The sequence below is a fragment of the Apium graveolens genome, chromosome 5, assembly GCF_009905375.1.
Source record: "Apium graveolens cultivar Ventura chromosome 5, ASM990537v1, whole genome shotgun sequence".
Lineage (NCBI taxonomy): Eukaryota > Viridiplantae > Streptophyta > Magnoliopsida > Apiales > Apiaceae > Apium > Apium graveolens.
Window position 1 is genome coordinate 86,100,277 of NC_133651.1, and position 26,472 is coordinate 86,126,748.

A 26,472-nucleotide genomic window follows, 5' to 3' on the forward strand; every position below is an offset into this window, starting at 1 on the left:
TGAAACGAGCAAAGAAAGGAAGCTTGTTTGTTGAAGATTTTGACTCAACAAATGAGGATGGTATTTGTTGCTTATACACCAAGGTATCAGGAGTAATAAATAAGCTCTGGCTTAAAAATCTGTCTCACTTGACTTTCAAGAAAATTAACATCTTTTCAAAAAAAGGAGTTGGTAAGAGACATGCTTAAGATGGAGCTTGCTCAAGTTGAAGTTTGTGAAGTCTGTCAGACTAAGGAAATAAACAAACTACTCAATAAGAGAATCATGGAAATGGAAGCTCATCTCATACACCTGAGTTTGATTACACAACCTTAGGGGGAGAAAGAGGATCTTCATATACTGGAAGGAAGCTCAACTTGGGATCAGGGTATCCCAAGGGAATCAGTTTTGGAGCTGTTGGACTCACAAATACAGATTTTGCTAGATGGAGGGTTGACAAAAAGAGTTCCAGTGGAAGATGTCAATTTTGTCTTTCAAAGACCTGTATCCTGATATAGCATCAATCTCATTTTTGTACCAGCAGAAAAATAATTAGCTGAAATTTTTACTAAACCTTTGGATGAAGCAACTTTGACTAGATTTGTAAGTGAAATTGGATTGCTCAATTCTTCATCCTAGGGCAAGAACTCAGCTAATGTGTTGCAATAGATTAATCTCCAGTAAATCAAAATTAATTTGATTAAATTGAAAATTAACTGAAATATGAATTATAAATATTTCAGAAATCTCTGTATATTTGTTTTTCAAATTCAATCAACTTGAAAATTTTCAAATTATAAGTAAACTGCTTAGTTTTTAATTTACATCCTTAATATGTAAAATTAACACAAGGCATAATTACAAATAACTAAAAGTACATAGAGAACTGAGTTCTCGATAAGTATAAATTGACTTCTCGACAAGTCATTTTAGTACTTCTCGAGTGAGTGATAAGTGGATTTTATATCCACTTGGAATGCTTCATTACAAGCTTAAATTGGTGTTTTGGACTCAAGTTGGTATTTTGATATATTTTTGTGTTATTGCATTTCAGGTATCAGTTAAATGAAGAAAGGAGCTTTTAAAAGAAATATGATGAAAAGTGATCAGATTTAGAAGCCAAGGCCATTATCAAGTTGTAGAGAATCTCGTTAGTTTCACGTGGGCAGTTGAATCGCCTAATTTTGACGAGTAGAACTCAAGTTATGGCCAAAACAAGATTCATCAGAATTTTCCAGAAATGTGCCATGCGGCCGCCTGCTGATGCCACGCGGCCGCCCGCTGGTGGAGGCGCCCGCCTGGTGTGCCGTGCGGTCGCCCGCTGCTGCGCGGCTGAGTTCGCTGAAAAAGCCTTTTTTGAGTGAAATTTGACAATTTTAAGGGTCCAGATCCAATATGGGCTTATATATACTTTAAAAAAAGGGTTTTCACCATCCGGGAAGATTGGGATACCAAGGAGAAGACCTAGAAGCACAAAACAACTCTGAAAAAGAAGATCTTGTTTTCAACTTTGTGATTCTTTGAATTAGTTGTAACTTTGGATGCTCGTTTTCGTTCTTGTTGAACCTAGATCTCGTTTATTCGTACTTTAATTATTCAGTTTATGAAGACCTTGTTTATACCATGCTTTCATTGGAACCCATAGTGACGATGAGTTCAATTATGGGCTAATCGTTATCATGGGATTCTAGCGGATTTACTTATGGATTTCAATAATTAATTTGTTTCGATACCTTAGTGTGTGGTGATTGTATGATATCCTAGTATTGGTTGTGCTTATTCGTCTTATGTGCGTAGCTAACATATAAGATACCGTGTTAATCTCTATTGAAGCGATAATGAATATAGAGGTTTAAAACTTGCCATGCTAGCATAGGTTCATGTATTGTATGCATGATTAGTGGGTAACTCTAACCATTTTACTTGCCCTATGTAATCATTATGGATAACTTGTGCTTAAACCGTTATGTTGTCAAATTCTATAGACATTTAGGGTCTCAATATAATTGGTGCCTATTCAGCTTCTATCTCTTTTGTGGATGTCTGGTAGAATGGTACTCGTGCAACGAAAGTTGGCGTTTATCAGTTTCGTGTTATCTGATTAGTGTCATCACCATCACATGCTAAGGTTAAGAATGAAAAGGCTATTGAATGAAGTATTTAATGAAGTTAGGATCCCATGTTTCTCATATATAGTAATTCGACCTCAATTCTCTTAGTTAATGCTATTTAGTATAATCTCTTAGTTTAATAAAAACCCAATTTGTTATTTGTGTTAGCATTGAGCGATAACCATACATTGTTGCATAGGTGCATAAATTGAACCTAACCTAAACCAGTCTATTTGGGAACGAATCTGATTTATGTCTTATACTACTTGCGAACACGTATACTTGCATGAATATTAGCGCGTGATTTCGCCCTAACAAGTTTTTGGCGCCGCTGCCGGGGAGTCGGTGTTAATTTTTAGTTTATGTGCTTGTCATCAGTGGTCGTTAAAGTTCACTGACTCGGATTCTTTTACTTTCATGGTTTATTTGTTTGTGTTTCAGGTACTCACCACAATGGGAGATCCAGCAGCACAAACGAAAGCCTTGATGGATTTTTCTCAGCCCAAGATCAATGACATTCAATCTAGCATTGTTCAGCCAGCTATCACAGCTAGTACCTTTCAGATCAAGCCTGGCATAATTCAATGGGTACTGTAATAACCCCAATTTTTAGGAAATTTTGAAACCCTTATGAATAGTGTTTTTGCTGAATGAGGAAACTTTTCATGCCACACTATGTAGGGGTTCTGATATGGATATTCTGAGATTTTATTAGTACTTTATATAGGATATAAGTGTATGTAAAGATCGTCAGAATCCAAATCCGAACACTTTGATTTTTCCCGGAAATCCAATAGATACGGAAAGAATTGAGTATAAGGTAACAGGATAAAAGGATTTAAATTAAAGGATTATAATAGAGGATCATAAAAAGGAAATAATGTATTTAGAAAGGTTAAGGGAACCTAAGTAATAAGATCCCGGGTATGATCCTTCAAACGATAAACGAAAACGAAAGTTAAGCGAACCGTATAACAGATCAGCGGTCATTAGGCAAACAATTAGGAAGTTAATCAAAGGGATTAGAGAGGATGATGTCACCCAACCAATGAGAAGAGGACAAGGAGGGGAGGATGACATCATGAGGATGACACAAGCATGACATGAGAAGGAAGGAGATGTGGTGGCTTTTTAACCACACAAAATCAAGGGCAACTAGGTAATTTACTAAAACAAACACAAAAATCAAACCAACCAAGCCAAGCAAATCATTTTTCATCAAAATCAAAAAGAAACCAAAGCATGGTTCTTCATGCTCTCGGCTTTTTACTATTGCAAATGGGCAAGAATTCAAAACTCAAGATCCAAGCCTCCTAAATTGGTAAGATAATTCCCTAATCATCTTCATCTTAGTTAGGGCTATATCATGAGTTTAAGCCATCAATTCCTTCTCAATCTTCTTCATTTAATCAAAGAAGAAGACAATGAATAGTGTTTTCAAGTTTTTAACTTGAAGTTTTTCTTGTTTTCCTTGAAGATTCAAGCATTCCTAAGACTTCTCAAAGCTTCTTAAGGCTTCCTAGCTCCTCCCACCACTTCAAGGAAGGTATATCATCTCCAAACCCTAGATTCCTATGTATTATAAGATGATTTTGATTATTAGGGTGATATTGTAGCTTGATGTTGTGATTTAGAGTTTGGGATTTGAAATGGTAGTGAAATGGAATGGTAGATGTTGTTGTTTTGATTAAAAGAACTTAAGTATGGTTAAAGTTAAGCTTAGGCATAAGTATGAATGTTAAAATGGAATTGGTTGGGGTTTTTATGATGTGATAAGGATGGATGTTGGTTGTATGTTTGGTTTGAGGTTGAATTGGGTTGGTTTTGAATGGTTTTAAATTGGGAAATCGCGTAAACATAGCCGTCGTAACGTCCGATTTTCTTTAGACTGTTTTTGTGCATAACATTAGGACCCGAGAACTCCCTGCTAGATTTTTACCATTGCCATGATTAGATAGCTCATGTTACGAGCTTCGTTTTGATATGTAGTTCGTTCGATTCCGATGCACGGTTTAGGAGAAACGACCGTTTCAAGTAACGGCGTTTCGCGAACGAAACTTTTCCCCTCGACTTACTTTGAAACAAAGGTTAAAGACCAAAAAGGGTTAATTAATGCATGAAACATTTATGGTAAGTGTGTTAGGCAGTTGGTAAGACACTCGCGAAGGAATCGCCTTAAAACTCGTAAAGGTTAAATTATTAAAAATAGTGGAGCCGAGGGTACCCGAGTGACTTAAGCGAGTCAGTAAGCGCAAAACAAGCGTTAGAGTCTAAGTTAGTTAAAGTATAGATTTACAAGTGACTTTGGTTTAATTCCAACTTACTTGTTGTTTATAGGTTACCAGACTCGTCCCGAGCCTTTTATCACCCCAAGTCGCTCAGGCAAGTTTTCTACCCGTTATAACTGTTGTTGTGATGAATATATGTATTTGCATTATCTTGCGATAGATGCATGTTGGTTCATTAGCAAATGTTGCAATATATTGAAGCATGCTGCTATGGTATATATATATGCATGCCTGTTTCGTATTCTTTCCATATATATCTGTTGATTCAGTTGATAATACCTATGCTAGAGGATAGCGGTAAATTGCATATACCCTTAGTATAGGGACCCAAAGGTGAAAATATTTTCTAAAACCGGGAGTCGAGGATCCCGAGTAGATTTTGTATATATGGATATAAATATATATATATATATATATATATATATATATACTTATATATATATATGGTCATAGTTTTCAAAACTATTAATCGAATAAGGTTTATTCGATAACTTTAACTTTATTTTATTATTGAATATTATTTCGAATATTATTCGAAGGCGTATGACTCCTTTATATTAAATGAATATTATTTTGAATATTCATTCGAGGACTTATGACTCCTTTTATTTTATTAAATGAATATTATTTTGAATATTCATTCGAGGGCTTATGACTCTTTTATATTATTTATTGAATATTATTTGAATATTCATTCGAGGACTTATGACTCCTTTTATTTTATTATTTGAATATTATTTGAATATTCATTCGAGGGCTTATGACTCTTTTATATTATTTAATGAATATTAATTTGAATATTCATTCGAGGGCTTATGACTCAGTTTATATTATTTAATGAATATTATTTGAATATTCATTTGAGGATCTATGACTCCGATTATTTGCTGAGTTATATTCTTTATTTTATTAAAGAATAAGGTGTCAATAATCAAACTTATTTTCGATTATTCAAATAAAGATAGTACTTTCATATAAGTATATTTTTGGTTATTTAATACTCATTTCAAGTATAATTTTTAATACTTCTACTTCAATTATTTTTATAAAGATTATTCTTTATGGGAATATTATTTAAATATTAATATTCAGACATTTTCTAAATATTCTGGGGACTGATTTACTTCATTAAATCAGCTTTACTCCAAACACTCTTTAAAGTGTTTTCGAGTCTTCAAAATAATTTTTAAAAGTTAGAGCGGATCCCAAAACTCATTTTTATATTTAAGATCTTCCATTTTAAGGGGACTTGAATACTCGCTCAAAAATCTAAGGGATTCGGCTCTATGGTGTATTTTATATTCGCAACAAGGTTGCAGTTTTGGTTAATGAATTGATTACTTACCCAAGGTTCGGGAAGTAAGTCCATCTATTGAGTCGGCATAAGCAACATGGGCTCAGTGGGCGTCCATGATAGTGTAAGTGGCTCAGTGGGAGTCCATCAAATGTATAAATGGCTGAGTGGCAGTCCAGCATAAGGTCCTATTGCGACCAGGGTGATGACCAGTGGGGAATTCGTCCATCTACTAGTAGAAAAGGTTACTTATGGTTATCTTTGCCTGATCAGCAAGATATCTGGTTTATGCCAAAATTCTTTTCCTTTCCAAATTTATTGGATATTGCAAGTCTGTTCATACTTTACATGACAGAGGTTTTCAGGAAATGTATGGGAGATATATATGAATATATATATATATATATATATCAGAACTTAATGAAGTATATCATAACTTCATTTCCTTTAATAATATTTCAAAGATTGAATCTACTCAAATCTGGTCTTGTAGTCTCATATATGTGATGAACTGTTGAAAGCTCATTATACTTTGAACAGTGGTAGTTCAAGTAGCTTTATAAATGATATAAGTGTAGTGAATTATTTGGTAACTCCATCTTTTAAACTTATATCTAGTTAATAATTGTCTTATGAATGACAAAGATTTTCAGAAAAACGTTGAGACAAGGTTAGATATATGAGATCACCTTGCAACGATATTTTTATACAGTTATACACTGGGACTTTGTGTATATTATGCATGGAAGAGGACTTCCAATATTTTGAAAAGTATATATGTATATATATATATACTGAATATTTTGCGACTTCATCGCATTAAGATATCAACTTGGTTCATTTCTTTTGACCAAGATTTTCATGAGTACTATGAGAAGGCTCAAATATTGTTAATCATTATACATATTATTTTGGTGGGCTTGCTGCTCACCCTTGCTTTCTTCTTTCATCACACAACAACAGATAGAAAAGATGAACAGGACTAAGCTTCCGATTCGCAAGCGATTAGGAGACGTTCCGCAGTTTTCTAGAAGCATTGATGCCGCCGTAGCTGAGGTAGGAACTACCAATAGGCTAGGCTTTCAACTTTTGATGTACCAGATTTATGTATATTTATGAATTGTAATAATGGTAAAGAAATGTAAATTTATTCAGAAACCTTTTTAAGATGTATTGACATATAATTGTGGAATAAAACGACTTGTGATTATTTTGGATATTCATCTCTGAGACTATAACGTGTGGTGTGTGTGTTTATTGTGGGGTCACAGTACAGGGTAGTTGAGTAATTATTAAGATTGGGTGTTATTAAGGGAAATGGAACTCGTGACAACCCGGATCCCCGACCCCGGATTTGGAGGTGTTACAGAAATGGTATCAGAGCTAAGCGTTATAAACCTCAGAGATGATGGGACGTTAAGATAATAAGTTCATTAAGATAATAAGAACTCTTGCCAAGTTCATAGTCGGGCTACCTAACGTAGCACTGACAGTTAAAACCCTTATGGGAACCCTTATAAATATCGTGATAGAAGCGTAGTTCGTTATCGTAGATGGTAGCGGGACTCCGAACCCTGAGGTTGAGGAGCAACAGCGCGATGATGTTTATTACTAATTGGAGATCGGATTGTGGATCCGATAGAGTGTCCTAATGCAGGACCGGATGATGTTGATATTGAGAATGTAGCGGTTGAGGATGTTGTCCTAGAAGGGATAGTTGCTGAGAAGGATCCCATGGAGGATCCTGACAAGAATGAATAAAGGACCACTGATGAATTGATGACCATGGTTAGGTCGACTACCAGAGGTAGGATTGGTCGGTCACTACCGGAGGTTCGTTCAAGTTTGTAAAGATAGTAGCCCCTTTAACGCGGCTTACTCATAAGACTGAGAAGTTCGAATAGGCAGAGAAATGCGAGAACAGCTTTTAAGAACTGAAGCAAAGGTTGGTGACGGCCCTATGTTGGCGTTGCCGGAGGGAAAAAAGAGATTTTGTGATTTGTAAGTGACGCTTCGCATAAGGAATTAGGGTGCTTCTTATATAGCACAGCAAGATAATCGCGTCTGCGTCAAGACAATTAAGGGAATTTAAAATTTGATATCCCCACCCATGAGCTTGGGCTCGTGGCAATAGTTTTGCCCTAAAGATTGGAGGCACTACTTGTATGGAGAGAAGTGCGAGATTTACCTAAGCCATAAGTACTCTAGTACATTTTCCCGTAGAGAGAGCTCAACATACGCCCGAGGAGGCGGTTAGAGCTAATCAAGAATTATCATTGGGAGATTCTGTATCATTCGGGGAAAGCCAATGTGGTGGCTGATGCCCTTAGTAAAAAGGAGAGACTCAAGATGATAATGTCTTTGGGAGAATTGATAAGAGATTTTGAGAGAATGGAAATAGTAGTGAAGGTAACCGGAGCCGGTACCGAAAAGCTGTTTGAGATTGCAATAGAGACCGAATTATTGGAAAATAGCATATTGTGCCAGAAAAAGGTGATGAATGAAGGCAGAGAGCCAACAAATAAATATGAGATTAATACCGAGAAAGATGATAAGGGAATAATGAGGTATTCCCATAGAATTTGGGTTCCGAAAGTTCAAGAGTTTAAGGATGAGAACTTAGATGAGAGCCATAGTTTGAGGAATAGGATTTAGGGCAAACCCTGAACGTGATAGTCAGGGAGGTCGCCATCAAGATAGAAGGAACCCATGACATAATGGAGTGGAAAATGAGGATTTTAAATTAAAAGATGACCCCAATTATGGGGAGTAGGATGAAACATTTCATACTAAGGAAACAGAAAGTCGAGTAAGGAAAGGAGACCTGAGACGGTACTCCTATACGGTAATTCATGGACCTGTCTAGACAGAACTTAGACTATTATCCCCAACCACCACCCTGAGGAAACAATGCGGTGAGAAATTCTTTCAGGTTCTTTAAGTCGCTAAGCTCTCAGAGTTCCAAGGAACAAGCTGACCTAGTGGAGGCAAGAGCCTGGCTAAAGGAAATATAGGAATCATTTGAGATTCTAAAGGATTGACGAATCACAAAATATTGTTTTTGTCACTTACCCTCCTAAGAGAGAGGCCACCCGCTGGTGAAAGACCAAGAAAGGCACGGAGCCAGAGGTTAGAATAAACTGATTTAAGTTCAGTCAATTGTTTTCGGGAAAGTAATTCCCAAAGATACGGAGATAGTGTAAAAGCTTTGGAGCTAGAACAAAAGTGGATGAGTATGATGAATTATGAATCTAAGTTGTAAAAGTTATCAAGATTCGTTCTGAGGACACGACTCCAGAATGACAGGATGTTTGAAATCAATGCTTATGTTGTGTTGATTCATGAAATAATGATAAGAGAAAGGAAAATAAAAAGAAATTGAAGTGGAAAGGAATATAACGGCAATAGAGTTTGAGGAATGATAAGGGCGTTGGGTATGAGGAAACCCTAAAGACTCGTAGCAATAGACATAGAAAAGTATGCATTCGTCAGGATGAGGGTGATTCACCAGGAGTTAAAGTTGATGGTTGAAGGCATAAGAGATACATATAGTTTACCCCCTATAAGTTGGGAGGATTTGAGGAAACCTTGAGATAGTTTGAAGGATAAATAATGAGACGCGGATAGACTGAGGAGACAAGGAAGTAAGAAATTAGGAAAATTGGATGAAGGAAGTGACCTTCAAGAATGTAAAGTGTAAGACTGGTGGCTTGATACCCAGAAAGGGAGACGCCAGGTATGAAAGATATCCCAACATTGAGGTGACTGTTGAGATAAACAACACAAGTAACTAAGGAATTATTAAGAAGAAGTTCACGTTGAACATGACCAATATCTTCCAGAACATCCTTGTTATCGTTACCAAATTAGGCAAGACAAGCGGATAACCATTGTTATCTTATGGAGGCCATATTGATTGACCCCATTTTGAATACAGATGTTATTATGAAATTAGACATATACTATCGAGGTGGGAATGATTGAATAAGACACCCTTATCAGGGATATATGACTTGATTTATCCATGGAAGGATGCAGGTACCTTTTAAAGGTGGAATTAAGGATAGAACAGCGGTAACTTAAAATGAATCCTAGGGGAATGCATAAAGGTTGGCATTTCACCCTTAAAAGGGATAATATGAGTTTTGACAGTATGAATTGGAAAGGATTAATGTAATAACAACCTTTAAGGATCAATGGAGAAATTTTTTCAGAAGTATATAGACTATGATCCTGGTATTAATAAATGGTATCTTGATATGCCCTGTGCCTAGGGTGTACCTGATGAAGGATTTAAGGATAACCTTAGAGGTTTTACAAGGAAAAAGGTGATATTCAAAATTCTCAAGAATAGAAATGTGGATAAAGGAAATATGACGTAATTATAATGATGCCAAGTGGGGCACGTGTTAAACCACGAGAAAGTATGAATCGAACCAGTAAAGGTCGAAATTGTTCAGGGCAATTAGGGCCTAGGATAAAAGATGTTCTAAGTATGATTGAGAGTCAGTCTTGACAGTGATTAGCCTCTAAAGACTGAGGCAATAACTTATGGAAAAATGGTGATATTTTTTTACCCATCTGATTTTAAGGAAAACATCTTCACTCAAGCAGTGATCGGAAATAGGGTAGAAAATTTGTGAAAGTGGTTAAGACGACATTGATTGTAAGGAAATATTACTATCAGGAAAGGCCAAAGAGGTGGCCGACACTTTAAATGTAAGAGGATAATTATAGGCGCTCGTGCGAGAGGGATATAGTGATGATGGTTAAAGCTGTGATGGTTGTATTTTGGGTTGGAAGATTGTCATTCCTTCTGATGACTGTGCAATACCCAACCGTAATAGTAGTTGGTAAAAGTTTAATTCGTGTAATCGCCATGAGCGGGCTATCTATCTCAGAAGATACTATCTTGAGATAAGCCAGGACCATATTTCAAAAAGGACTAAACAAACCTTTGAGTTAAGTCTTCTATTGAAGGCATATGATTAAGAATGGTATTAACCTGCTATCGTTGCTTTGAGCGAAACTCTTCTGCAAATTTTATCTGCTTCATGTCATGTATGTATGACAGAATCAGGAGTGTACTCCATGAATCATGAATGGTGATTATGTTACCTCCTTAGAAGGATTTGATACGACATGTATGGACTCCGTATGGTTAGCTATTAAGATTTCATGGAACGTGAATGCCGACAGTAGGTCAGTGGTGGACCATAGTAAGGCAGCAATGATTCTGCGAGTAGTGAGCTGATTACAACCGTGAGAGTTATATTTGAATGGGTGTTGAGATTGAGTACCACTAATCGGGTCGTGGTAGTGTATAAGTTATCATTGATAGACTAATTAAGTAGAGTATCTACCTATTGTATATTTATTCTTTCTTATCAATAGGGAGTCGTATTATTATACGAGGAAGGTTACGGTGCAAGCATAGAATTCAAGTAACGATGATGTCTAGAATGAGATCCCAGGTTCGATTTTCGATATCGAAGGAGTTTCAAAGGTGATTGTGTATAAGCTCGAGGAAGAGCATGGGTCCATAGAATGATGAACGGAATAGCAAAAAATATTTAGGCATGTGAAATAGGATGCTATAATACTTGATGTTGATATAAATACATATATGTTTTGTTCTCCTATGACAAACCTCTATAGTTCAGAGGTAGGTTCCAAGCCAGATATTTTGTGGCAGTATATTTTTTTTATATATACAATTCTCTTAAGTTCGTTCTTTTCTCTTCTTTTCATTTCATGTAAGTTGAGAAGAACAACCCTTCCAGAAGGGGAGGTATTGCCGAATGACTGTCTATCTGTGTGATAGAAGCCTAGTAGGATACCAACTATTGTTTAATTGCTTGTCAAGTACTAAAGGCTGGCCACCTTCTGTACTAACTATGCGATATAACAAGTGTTCATGATCATAGTGATCTCTCAACAAATTCCTTTACTTCTATATGATTGATCAAACTTTGGGAAATAGAAACAGCTGAAAAAGGAGTAATAAAGTTGTGGTAGTATTCGGAATGGAAACACATTCATGATACTAAGGTTGACGTGGTCATTAAAAGGTTATAGAACGCTAACGAGCAAAAGTATAACTAGTATAATATTAGGAACGGAAGGTAGTAGCGACTACGAACTGGGAAAAAGGATGGGTAGTGAGAAGCAAAAGCTCTAATGCTAAAAGCTATAATGAGAGTCTGTGCAATAGACTTGAAAGAAATTGGAATGATCACTTAACACGGGTTGAGTTTTCTTACGACAATAGATCATATGTCAGTATTGAGGTATCGCCTTATGAAATCCTTGAGGGAAGACAATGTCGATCTCCCTTATGTTAGGATGAAGTTGTAGAGCGCAGGATGTTCAGACCCGCAATAGTCCAAAGGACCAAGGATATAATAGATCTAATCAGAGGACGGCTGGTAGTAGCCCAAGATGGACATAAGGAGTATGTTGATTTGACCCGAAAGAACAAAGAATAGGAAGTAGGGGACCTAGTGTTGTTAAAGGTATCCCCTTGGAAACTCTTGGAAAGGATTGATGAGATTCGGAAAGAAAGGAAAGTTAAGTCCCCAATTTGTCGGACCCTTGGATATATTAAGAAGTATTGGGAAGTTAGCATATGAGCTAGCCTTACCCCAGAACATGTAGCAAGTCATAACGTGTTTCACGTATCAATGTTAAGGAAGTGTAATTCGGATGCCAGATAATTAGGGGCATATGAGCGCATAGACATGCAACCAGATGGAGCAACCAGGAAGGGTTTTAGATTGAAAAAGGAACAAGTGCTTAGGAGAAGGGTTATCAAACTATTCAGAGTTTGATGGAAGAACCACAATGTGGGAAAATTTACTTGAGAGTTAGAAAGTGTAATGCTAAGAAAGTATCCCTATTCATTTTCTATCTGATTCTGGGACGGAATCCTTTTAAGGAGGGGAGACTGTAATAACCCCAATTTTTGGGAAATTTTGAAACCCTTATGAATAGTGTTTTTGCTGAATGAGGAAACTTTTCATGCCACACTATGTAGGGGTTCTCATATGGATATTCTGAGATTTTATTAGTACTTTATATGGGATATAAGTGTATGTAAAGATCGTCAGAATCCAAATCCGAACACTTTGATTTTTCCCGGAAATCCAATAGATACGGAAAGAATTGAGTATAAGGTAACAGGATAAAAGGATTTAAATTAAAGGATTATAATAGAGGATCATAAAAAGGAAATAATGTATTTAGAAAGGTTAAGGGAACCTAAGTAATAAGATCCCAGGTATGATCCTTCAAACGATAAACGAAAACGAAAGTTAAGCGAACCGTATAACAGATCAGCGGTCATTAGGCAAATAATTAGGAAGTTAATCAAAGGGATTAGAGAGGATGATGTCACCCAACCAATGAGAAGAGGACAAGGAGGGGAGGATGACATCATGAGGATGACACAAGCATGACATGGGAAGGAAGGAGATGTGGTGGCTTTTTAACCACACAAAATCAAGGGCAACTAAGTAATTTACTAAAACAAACACAAAAATCAAACCAACCAAGCCAAGCAAATCATTTTTCATCAAAATCAAAAAGAAACCAAGGCATGGTTCTTCATGCTCTCGGCTTTTTACTATTGCAAATGGGCAAGAATTCAAAACTCAAGATCCAAGCCTTCTAAATTGGTAAGATAATTCCCTAATCATCTTCGTGCTTAGTTAGGGCTATATCATGAGTTTAAGCCATCAATTCCTTCTCAATCTTCTTCATTTAATCAAAGAAGAAGACAATGAATAGTGTTTTCAAGTTTTTAACTTGAAGTTTTTCTTGTTTTCCTTGAAGATTCAAGCATTCCTAAGACTTCTCAAAGCTTCTTAAGGCTTCCTAGCTCCTCCCACCACTTCAAGGAAGGTATATCATCTCCAAACCCTAGATTCCTATGTATTATAAGATGATTTTGGTTAGTAGGGTGATATTGTAGCTTGATGTTGTGATTTAGAGTTTGGGATTTGAAATGGTAGTGAAATGGAATGGTAGATGTTGTTGTTTTGATTAAAAGAACTTAGGTATGGTTAAAGTTAAGCTTAGGCATAAGTATGAATGTTAAAATGGAATTGGTTGGGGTTGTTATGATGTGATAAGGATGGATGTTGGTTGTATGTTTGGTTTGAGGTTGAATTGGGTTGGTTTTGAATGGTTTTAAATTGGTAAATCGCGTAAACATAGCCGTCATAACGTCCGATTTTCTTTAGACTATTTTTGTGCATAACATTAGGACCCGAAAACCCCTGCTAGATTTTTACCATTGCCATGATTAGATAGCTCATGTTACGAGCTTCGTTTTGATATGTAGTTCGTTCGATTCCGATGCACGGTTTAGGAGGAACGACCGTTTCAAGTAACGGCGTTTCGCGAACGAAACTTTTCCCCTCGCCTTACTTTGAAACAAAGGTTAAAGACCAAAAAGGGTTAATTAATGCATGAAACATTTATGGTAAGTGTGTTAGGCAGTTGGTAAGACACTCGCAAAGGAATCGCCTTAAAACTCGTAAAGGTTAAATTATTAAAAATGGTGGAGCCGAGGGTACCCGAGTGACTTAAGCGAGTCAGTAAGTGCAAAACAAGCGTTAGAGTCTAAGTTAGTTAAAGTATAGATTTACAAGTGACTTTGGTTTAATTCCAACTTACTTGTTATTTATAGGTTACCAGACTCGTCCCGAGCCTTTTATCACCCCAAGTCGCTCAGGCAAGTTTTCTACCCAATATAACTGTTGTTGTGATGAATATATGTATTTGCATTATCTTGCGATAGATGCATGTTGGTTAATTAGCAAATGTTGCAATATATTGAAGCATGCTGCTATGGTATATATATATGCATGCCTGTTTCGTATTCTTTCCATATATATCTGTTGATTCAGTTGATAATACCTATGCTAGAGGATAGCGGTAAATTACATATACCCTTAGTATAGGGACCCAAAGGTGAAAATATTTTCTAAAACCGGGAGTCGAGGATCCCGAGTAGATTTTGTATATATGGATATAAATATATATATATATACTTATATATATATGGTCATAGTTTTCAAAACTATTAATTGAATAAGGTTTATTCGATAACTTTAACTTTATTTTATTATTGAATATTATTTCGAATATTATTCGAAGGCATATGACTCCTTTATATTAAATGAATATTATTTTGAATATTCACTCGAGGACTTATGACTCCTTTTATTTTATTAAATGAATATTATTTTGAATATTCATTCGAGGGCTTATGACTCTTTTATATTATTTATTGAATATTATTTGAATATTCATTCGAGGACTTATGACTCCTTTTATTTTATTATTTGAATATTATTTGAATATTCATTCGAGGGCTTATGACTCTTTTATATTATTTAATGAATATTAATTTGAATATTCATTCGAGGGCTTATGACTCAGTTTATATTATTTAATGAATATTATTTGAATATTCATTTGAGGATCTATGACTCCGATTATTTGTTGAGTTATATTCTTTATTTTATTAAAGAATAAGGTGTCAATAATCAAACTTATTTTCAATTATTCAAATAAAGATAGTACTTTCATATAAGTATATCTTTGGTTATTTAATACTCGTTTCAAGTATAAGTTTTAATACTTCTACTTCAATTATTTTTATAAAGATTATTATTTATGGGAATATTATTTAAATAATAATATTCAGACATTTTCTAAATACTCTGGGGACTGATTTACTTCATTAAATCAGCTTTACTCCAAACACTCTTTAAAGTGTTTTCGAGTCTTCAAAATGATTTTTAAAAGTTAGAGCGGATCCCAAAACTCATTTTTATATTTAAGATCTTCCATTTTAAGGGGACTTGAATACTCTCTCAAAAATCTAAGGGATCCGGCTCTATGGTATATTTTATATTCGCAACAAGGTTGCAGTTTTGGTTAATGAATTGATTACTTACCCAAGGTTCGGGAAGTAAGTCCATCTATTGAGTCGGCATAAGCAACATGGGCTCAGTGGGCGTCCATGATAGTGTAAGTGGCTCAGTGGGAGTCCATCAAATGCATAAATGGCTGAGTGGCAGTCCAGCATAAGGTCCTATTGCGACCAGGGTGATGACCAGTGGGGAATTCGTCCATCTACTAGTAGAAAAGGTTACTTATGGGTATCTTTGCCTGATCAGCAAGATATCTGGTTTATGCCAAAATTCTTTTCCTTTCCAAATTTATTGGATATTGCAAGTCTGTTCATACTTTACATGACAGAGGTTTTCAGGAAATGTATGGGAGATATATATGAATATATATATATATATCAGAACTTAATGAAGTATATCATAACTTCATTTCCTTTAATAATATTTCAAAGATTGAATCTATTCAAATCTGGTCTTGTAGTCTCATCTATGTGATGAACTGTTGAAAGCTCATTATACTTTGAACAGTGGTAGTTCAAGTAGCTTTATAAATGATATAAGTGTAGTGAAGTATTTGGTAACTCCATCTTTTAAAATTATATCTAGTTAATAATTGTCTTATGAATGACAAAGATTTTCAGAAAAACGTTGAGACAAGGTTAGATATATGATATCACCTTGCAACGATATTTTTATACAGTTATACACTGGGACTTTGTGTATATTATGCATGGAAGAGGACTTCCAATATTTTGAAAAGTATATATATATATATATATACTGAATATTTTGCGACTTCATCGCATTAAGATATCAACTTGGTTCATTTCTTTTGACCAAGATTTTCATGAGTACTATGAGAAGGCTCATATATTGTTAATCATTATACATATTATTTTGGTGGGCTTGCTGCTCACCCTTGCTTTCTTCTTTCATCACACAACAACAGATAGAAAAGATGAACAGGACTAAGCTTCCGATTCGCAAGCGATTAGGAGACGTTCCGCAGTTTTCTAGAAGCATTGATGCCGCCGTAGCTGAGGTAGGAACTACCAATAGGCTAGGCTTTCAACTTTTGATGTACCAGATTTATGTATATTTATGAATTATAATAATGGCAAAGAAATGTAAATTTATTCAGAAACCTTTTTAAGGTGTATTGACATATAATTGTGGAATAAAACGACTTGTGATTATTTTGGATATTCATCTCTGAGACTATAACGTGTGGTGTGTGTGTTTATTGTGGGGTCACAGTACAGGGTAGTTGAGTAATTATTAAGATTGGGTGTTATTAAGGGAAATGGAACTCGTGACAACCCGGATCCCCGACCCCGGATTTGGGGGTGTTACAGGTACAGAATTCAGTCCAGTTTGGGGGTTCTTCAATGGAAGATCCCAATACGCACATTAGGGATTTCATAGAGATCTGTGACACCTTCAGGTTCAATGGTGTTTCTGAAGATGCTATTAAGCTGAGACTTTTCCTATTCTCTCTGAGGGACAAGGCTAAGAGCTGGTTACACTCTCTACCAGCTGGTTCGGTTACTACTTGGCAAGATCTTGCTCACAAGTTACTTACTAAATTCTTCCTTATGGCGAAGACAGCTGCACTCAGGAATGCTATTACTCAATTTGTGCAGCAAACGGGAGAATCACAATGTGAAGCTTGGGAGCGCTACAAGGAGATGCTTAGGAAGTGTCCTCATCATGGAATGCCTGATTGGATGATCATCAATTGTTTTTACAACGGTTTGGGAGTACAGTCCAGACCCATGCTCGATGTAGTATCAGGTGGAGCATTATGGGCAAAGAGATATAAGGAAGCCTATGATCTAATTGAACGGATGGCTGCTAATGAATATCATTATCCAACCAGATATGTCCACAGGGCAAGGTAGCAGGAGTTTTTGAAGTGGATACAGCTACGGCTATCACTACTCAAATAAAGGTGTTGTCTATGAAGATCGATTATCTGGCTAACTATGGTGTTAAGCAGATAAATAGTGTTTGTGAGCTATGTACAGGTCCGCATATGACGGAGAAATATGCTATATCTAGTGACTCGGCTCAGTTTGTGAGCAACTTTTAGAGATCGCAGCAACCAGTTCCAGACACTTATCATCCCGACAACTGGAATCATCTTAACTTCAGATGGAGCAACAATCAGAATGCGATGCAACAGCCATTCCAGCAGTTTGAAAATAAGGAATTCAATCCTCCTGGTTTTCAGCAACAACTCGCACCAAGATAACAACTCCAACTTCAAACTCATGAAGGTGCAAGTCAATATTCGAATGAAAAATATGAATTGGAGGAGTTGAGGCTTATGTGCAAAACTCAAGCTCTTATATGTGAAAGCCAGGTTATTTCTATCAAGACTCTGGAGAACCAAATAGGGCAAATTGTTAATGCCTTATTGAAATGACCACCAGGAACGCTTCCTAGTAATACAGAAACAAATCCAGGCAAGAGGGAAGTTGAAGAACAGGTGAACGCCTTCACCTTAAGGTCTGGAAAGGTCGCAAGCCCCCAAATTCAGCAAGACGAAGAGCCTGAAAAATCTCAAGTTTCAGAAAATGCAGTTGTGGCTGAAGAAGAAGTGCAGAAGGAAGCAGAGGTGGAACCAAGGAAAACTACTATGGAACACACTCCTCCTGAGGGTAATACAGAGGAGAAACAGATCTATCTTCCACCTCCTTTTCCTAAGAGGCTGCAGAAGAAAAAGCTGGATAAGCAGTTTGAGAAGTTTTTGGATGTGTTCAAGAAACTTTTCTTCCATTTTCATTTTTTATTTCTTCATATTAACATACTTTTCACTGAAGCTCTTGAACAGATGCCTAGCTATGCGAGGTTTATGAAAGGTATTCTCTCTCAGAAAGTGAAGCTCGATGACTTAGAGACCGTTTCTCTAACGGAGGAATGCAGTGATGTGTTGTAACAGAAGTTGCCTCTGAAGCTTAAAGATCCTGGAAGCTTCACTATTCCTTGCAGCATCAGAAACTTATCATTTGACAAATGTTTATATGATTTAGGAGCTAACATCAATCTGATGCCCTTACCTATCTTCAAGAAGCTTGGTCTACCTGATCCGAAACCAACATATATATCATTGCAACTAGCTGACTGTTCTATCGCTTATCCACGAGGTATAGTGGAGGATGTCTTGGTCAAGGTGGATAAACTCATCTTCCCTATTGACTTTGTAATTCTTGACTTTGAGGAGGATAAGAAGATTCCCATTATCTTGGGGAGACCATTCTTGGCTACAGGCCGAACTATGATTGATGTGCAAAAAGGAGAGCTTTCGATAGAGGTTTACGATCAAAAGGTCACTTTTAATGTGTTCAAGGAAATAAAGTTACCCACAGCTCAAGAAGAGTGCTTTAAAGTAGAGTGGGTCGACTCTGTAGTAAATTCAGAGCCTGAGCAATTGCCAAAGTCAGATACCTTAGAGAGATCCTTAATAAGGGAATCAGTTAATGAAGATAAAGAAGGAGCAGAGCAATTGGAGGATTTGAATGCACCTCCGTGGATGAGGAAGTTGGATATGCCATTCGATTCTCTTGGGTTAGCAGAGCTGAAAATTTCTCAGGAGCGTTTTGAACCATTTATTCAAGAAGCTCCCACACTTGAGCTCAACCGAAAGCCATATCACTTGAGTTATTCATTCTTAGGTGCACCCCATGATAAGGGGTTGGGATATATTTTTGATGATGTAGAGAGTGGCTGGACGAATCTTCCAGTGCCTATAGAGGGTTCTTCTCATACGCCACAGACAGTTGATAGGTTTGGTCTTGATGATGAGCACTACAGGCGAGTGACTAGGCTTATGAAGGCCATGCACGACATTCACCATCGTTTTGCTGAAGATTTGACACACGCTTTCGGTACTGTTGTCCGAGACACTGGTGGCGAGGTTGATTGGCCACCTGATCATCCACCCGACGAGGGTGACTCTCCCGCTAATTAGGTATGCCTAAAATCCTTATTATTACCTTCAATGAGGACATTGAAAATTTTAAGTTTGGGGGTGATAATGTAAGAATTAGTAGTGTGTGTGTCCATATAAATTCATATAAATTCATATTGCATGTGTAGTTATAGTTCATTCATATTTTTGCATGATTGTTCAGTGAGGACATATTTGTTTGTTTTTATGTGATTTCATATAGTTGCATTTGCATGCATATTTAGCATGATCCTTTAAGATGAACTATGATATTTGATAAGTTGATATTGATTTGAGTGTGGTGATGATGAATAGAGGGATGTCTAAGTCCTAATGAATTGATTTGCATGCCAGAAATAAATATTTTCACAAAGTCTTATAGGGTTGCTTTCGATTTAGATCATGATCATACTTGTTTGTTGTTGAGATTTAATCACTTGGTTATCTTTAGAATTTATGATATTCTCGTAATGACGTAAAAACACTGATTTTTTTATCTGGAGAAAAACTTGGATTTCATTGCTAGTTGTTGTAAGGCTAGGCGTCAAATGGCTAGTAATCTGCTCATATTTTTATGAGTAGTCTAGGGTTGAATGAGATGGAGCGAAATGCACTCATTCAGAAATTATTGAAAAAAAAAGAAAAAAAGAAAAAAGAAAAAAAAGTATGTGTTTATGCATAATTGATTAAGAGTGGGCTCTTTAATACTCGAGTTATTAAGTTCCAGGGGACTTTTTGCCTAGTGACCTAAGGCTTTTATAGTCTGGGATCCGCTAACCTAATGCTCGCTACATGGTATTATTGCATTAGTCTTTTGGAACCTCATTCATTGCACGATAAAATAAGCATCTTTGTTATGTATTCAATAATAGTGTGAATCCTTGTATAACTCTAGTAGAAAGGAGGTGTTGTGAGTCATAATGCGTTTATTGTCTATTCTATTAATAAACTTTTGATTGTTTCGATGATAGATAAGTTATGGTTATTGATCTAATATCGAGAGATATATGTTAAGCATTCCACACACGCACGTTTCTGGTTTGTGAGTTGATTTGTGGGATTAATTCAAAATCTGTTTTAAGTCATTGCATTCTTAGAGGCATTGGTTTATTCATTTGGTTATGATTATTCTGAGGGGATCGATTGCATTATCATTTAGTTGCATTCACGTAGTTGCATTCATGCATTAGGTTTGTTTTGTAGTTTTGAGTCTGTTTATGCTTGAGGACAAGCATCGATTCAAGTTTGGGGGTGTGATAAGTGGATTTTATATCCACTTGGAATGCTTCATTACAAGCTTAAATTGGTGTTTTGGACTCAAGTTGTTGGTATTTTGATGTGTTTTTGTGTTATTACATTTAAGGTATCAGTTAAATGAAGAAAGGATCTTTTAAAGGAAATATGATGAAAAGTGATCATATTTGGAAGCCAAGGTCATTTTCAAGTTATATAGAATCTCGTTAGCTTCGCGTGGGCAGTTGAATCGCCTAATTCTGACGAGTAGAACTCAAATTATGGCCAAAATAAGATTCATCAGAATTTTCCAGAAAGGTGTCACGCGGCCGCCTGCTGGTGCCACGCGGCCGCTCGCTGGTGGAGGCGCCCGCCTGGTGTGGCGTGCGGCCACCCGCTGATGCGCGGCTAAGTTCGCTGATTTTGTTGAAAAAGTCTTTTTTGAGTGGAATTTGACGATTTGAAGGGTCCACGTCCAATATGGGCTTATATATACTTAAAAAAGGGTTTTCATCATCCGGGAAGATTGGTATACCAAGGAGAAGACCTAGAAGCACAAAATAACTCTGAAAAAGAAGATCTTGTTTTCAATTTGTGATTCTTTAAATTAGTTGTAACTTTGGATGCTTGTTTTCGTTCTTGTTGAACCTAGATCTCGTTTATTCGTACTTTAATTATTATTCAGTTTATTAAGACCTTGTTTATACTATGCTTTCATTGGAACCCATGGTGACGATGAGTTCAATTATGGGTTAATCGTTATCATGGGATTCTAGCGGATTTACTTATGGATTTCAATAATTAATTTGTTTCGATACCTTAGTGTGTGGTGATTGTATGATATCCTAGTATTGGTTGTGCTTATTCGTCTTATGTGCGTAGCTAACATATAAGATAGCGTGTTAATCTCTATTGAAGCGACAGTGAATATAGAGGTTTAGAACTTGCCATGCTAGCATAGGTTCATGTATTATATGCGTGATTAGTGGGTAACTTTAACCGTTTTACTTGCCCTATGTAATCATTATCGATAACTTGTGATTAAACCGTTATGTTGTCAAATTCTATAGACATATAGAGTCTCAATATAATTGGTGCATATTCATCTTCTATCTCTTTTGTGGATGTCTGGTAGAATGGTACTCGTGCAACGAAAGTTGACGTTTATCAGTTTCGTGTTATCTGATTAGTGTCATCACCATCACATGCTAAGATTAAGAACGAAAAGTCTATTGAATGAAGTATTTAATGAAGTTAGGATCCCATGTTTGTCATATATAGTAATTCGACCTCAATTCTCTTAGTTAATGCTATTTAGTATAATCTCTTAGTTTAATAAAAACTCAATTTGTTATTTGTCTTAGCATTGAGGGATAACCATACATTGTTGCATAGGTGCATAAATTAAACATAACCTAAACCAGTCTCTATGGGAACGAATCTGATTTATATCTTATACTACTTGCGAATGCGTATACTTGCGTGAATATTAGCGCGTATTTTCCCCCTAACAGTGAGTCCTCGATAAGTCAATTTACTGACTTCTCAAGTGACTTCTCGATAGGCTTAAAATGATTTATCGATAAGTCCTTGTAGAGTTTTCTAATAGGGTTCATTCACAGAGTTCTCTACAAGTACAATCTTTGACTTATCAATAACTCAAAATTGAGATAATTTTGGTTTATAAATTATTTTGGTAAAATACTTTTGGAAAATTTATTCTATTTTTATTTTGAATTTATTCCAGTAAAAGTTAGAATTAGTTCAGTCCACTTTTTGGACAAACTGGGTATTTATTTGACATTTCGATAAGTCAAGTTTGAGTTCTCAATAAGAGTAATTTAAAATGACTTCTCGACATGTACCTCACTTCTCAAAATGACTTCTCGATAGACAAACTCCAAATGTCTATTTTTGAGTTCTCGATAAGTCATCTACTTTTACTATAAATACCCAGACTTCTCGATACATACTCTTACTTACAACTTTCGAGATCTAAAGTGACCTAGCTTTCAATCCGAAACCGTTTTCTCTCTCGTTTTTCATTCCTTCTCAGAAATTTTTCTTACCCATTCATTCTCATCAATCAACAATGGCCCAAAATATTGCTAGGACATTTATCCCAGAGAAAGGAACCAAATATCTTGCTTTCACTGATGCAAACCAAGCTCCTGACAGTTTCAAGAGGTTTGTGAAGTTGTTGTCTGAATCCTATCTTGCAGCTGCTTTGACTGCAAATCCAGTACTATATCTAGACGTGTTGCATGAATTCTGGACTACAGTTGTAGTGAGGACTGATGTTAATAACAACTCTCTTTCTTTGGTGGTGACATGCACAATTGGAGGCCAACGAATAGAATTCAATGACCAAGATGTGAATAGAGCCTTAGGGCTGCCAACTGAGAATCTGGCGGAGGTACCAACTTCTGATAAGCTGACTGAGTTGATGGACTTCATCAATTATGGTGGGAGAATCAACATGTCAAGCTTAAACGTAACCAATCTAAGAAATGAGTGGTCATTCATCTTTGACTCTGTAGTAAGGGCCTTTACTTGTAGAAAAACAGGATATGACACTATCTCAAGTGTTGTGCAAAAGCTGGTGTATTCAATTGCCCACAACAGATACCTGAATGTTGGTCTGCTGATCCTGGAAGAACTTGCAACCAGGCTGGTTATACCTCTAACAGCTAGAGGTAAAGAAATTTTCCTTCCAAGATTTATTATGTCCACTTTAAATAATAAAGTAGCTGACATACACCTGTTGAATGGTATAGATAGTACTAAGATAGGCAATTGTAAGCAAGTGTCCAAAATAATATTTGGCTCACTTACTACAAAGAATAAGGTCAATGTAAGTCTGAAAATCACTCCATTTATGTTGGAGAGATTTAGGACTTATCCTTATCCTATGTCTGACATGAGATCTAATGCACAATCTAGTACGGCTAAGATTCCTGAACCTGTGGAAGTACAAACACAGGATCACCAACAGGGATCTTCCCAAGCTGTAACCATTCTTTCACAACCTTTAGAAGCTAGGAAACCAACTACCTCATCTTCTCAAAAGGGTGAGGTCAGTAGAAAGAAGAGAAAGGGGATAAACCTAGTTGTGATAACTGAAAGTGGTGAGGAGAGAGCTGAAAGAGAACCACCTCTGGTCAAAAGATCCAAAAGAAGTAAACAAACTGAGCTGACCACTCTATTCTCCTCTACATCCTCCCAACAGGATGCAGTTGTAAAAACAACCAGGAGTGAGTCTGCACAGCCTGCGCAAGAAGCAATTCAATTGTATGGTAGGAGAAAAAAGGAAGGCACACACTGTGAGAGCACATCCCTTGAAGCTCCCTCATTTATTCAGGGGGAGCTGCCAACACTCACAACTGAGCAATAATCTCTTATATCTAATATATCTTCTATTCCAATTCCACTAGGAGAATAAGGAAGGCAAACACTGTGAGAGCACATCCCTTGAAGCTCCCTTATCTATTCAGGGGGAGCTGCCAGCACTCACAACTGAGCAATAATCTCTTCTATCTAATATATCTTCTATTGCAATTCCACTTGAATCCATTTCTCAAGTGCACCAAAAATCAAGTGACCTAGCTCAAGAAGCTTTGCTCACCACCCAAACACCTCATTTAGATGGTGAGAGGCTACATACTGGGGTAGACCTTGATGACACCATCACAAATATGGGGGATTCATCAGTCTTTACTGAAGACCCTATGGATACCACTAATGCACCTTCATGTGCAAAACAGTCTTCACAGAATGAAAGGTTTGAGGGTAGTACTCCTGATGGGGATCTATCTAAATTCTCTCCAATTTAATTGGAGGTTCCTCATGTAGGAACAACTCCCCTCACAACCTTAGCAGAAATTGCCTCTGCAGTTGAAGCTAGGAGTATAATTACCCATGATCCTGTCATAGGGGAGGCAAGCATAGCACATCCAAGTGCCAGTGTGTTTCAAGATACACAAGGGTTTGAGACTGGTGTACATGACAGTAACCCAGTCAAATCCCCTCCAATCTAATTGGAGGTTCCCACTACAAGTGGAGGACAATACAATGTCAAAACCACAGAGTAATCTATGAGTCAAACTGTGATCTCAGTCACAGGAGTTTTTGATGAGCCATCCACCTCTCAACCTCAACAACCTCACATACTTTCTCAGTGGCTACAAGAATCTGCCTCTCAACCAACTTTTGTAGATGATCTACTAGTAGAGCAGATATCTGGACAGACCAACATCTCACAGCATCTTCTAACTTCAGACATGAGCAACCAATACTATCAAGCTATCATGCTTGCTTACAATGAAGAGGTTGAGAAGCAAAAAGAGAAAATTATCAATGATGCTGAGCCAGACGGGAATGTGGATGTATGGCTGTCTGATGACTTTACCTTAGAGATTAATCAAGTTCTTGCCAGATTTCGATAAAAATATGTTACTATTCTGAGCAGCAATGCAAGAGACTTGAATTCAGAAGCTGTCTATGATGCCATTACAGATGTATACAAAGCTCATCTCAAAGCATTTCATCTGTTTGGTAAGGCTCTTGAAATCAAACTTACTTGCCATGAAGACAGAATCAGGAAACCGGTGAATGAGAAAATGGACAAGATCATACCATCTCAAGAGTAGATCTCTTCTAAATTAAAAAAAAATTCTGAGCAAATAACCAGGATGGATCTTGCCTCCATTGAGAAGGAAGTCAAAAACCTCAAACAATCGTTCACCAATCTATATGAAATGATCCAGAAACAAATTACTCAAGTCACAGCATTACAAGACTCCAACTCCTCTCTCACTGCACAAGTTGAGGATTTGACATCTCTTGTCAGAAGTCAACAAACAGATATCCAAACTCTGGTGGATTCCCATAAGCATCTTTAAATGCAAAATTCTATAGCTTTAGGAGCCATCATGGGTAAACTCAACATACCACTACCTTCTTTGCCTGAACAAGTAAGGCCTGAAATTCCTACTCCCCTTCTCATGCCTGCCAACAAGACTAAGGGGGAGATAGAGGCCAAGTTAGCATAATTAAGGTCATCTCAACATCAAGTTCAGGGTGCTGGTAAGAAAGCTAAAGAAGTTGATCTTGACAAGGAGAGACTTATTAGGTCTGCTGAAGGACCTAGTTTGAGCAGAGAGTTTGAAGAACTACAAAATGCCTTAAAAGCTAATCTCAACAACAATTACTTCACATATAAAAAGGCCCTGGATAAGACAGTCAATTTCATAAGAGTGATCAAGGTCAACAAGGACAACTTTCTGGAAGATAGGATAGTGGTTAATGCAAATGACTCAGGGACAGACAGATGTATGCATGTATCTCTCAATTTCCTTGTCTCAAGGAGGGCATCTGAGTTAGATATCTTTATCATCAAAGTTAGAGCTATAACTCGTGAAGATAACAAGCTACTAACTGCACTAAAAGATGCTCACATAGCTGCTTTTCCTGAAGCATATCTATAGCCAAGCAAGGGTATAGCATACATCTGTCCAACTACCAAATAATTCAGATTTTTCAATATCCCTAAATAATGTGTCAGGAGCAATGAGAAGCTTATCATGATCCTAGGAACTAGCTTAAAAGCTAAGAAAAACAAGAACCATGATGATTTGGAAATGATAAAGCTACTGAGAAGATATCTGGATAATGCAGAAGTCAACTTGCCCAA

The 26,472-nt window shown here is 36.7% G+C and overlaps 1 non-coding gene across 1 annotated transcript; it reads right to left on the reverse strand.

Annotated features, from left to right (window-relative positions):
• Nucleotides 1-17,205: 17,205 nt before the first annotated feature.
• LOC141662431 (small nucleolar RNA R71) lies at nucleotides 17,206-17,312 on the reverse strand. Its single transcript, XR_012550548.1, has one exon. It is a non-coding gene; the product is annotated as a small nucleolar RNA R71 (small nucleolar RNA).
• Between the last annotated feature and the right edge of the window lie 9,160 nt (nucleotides 17,313-26,472).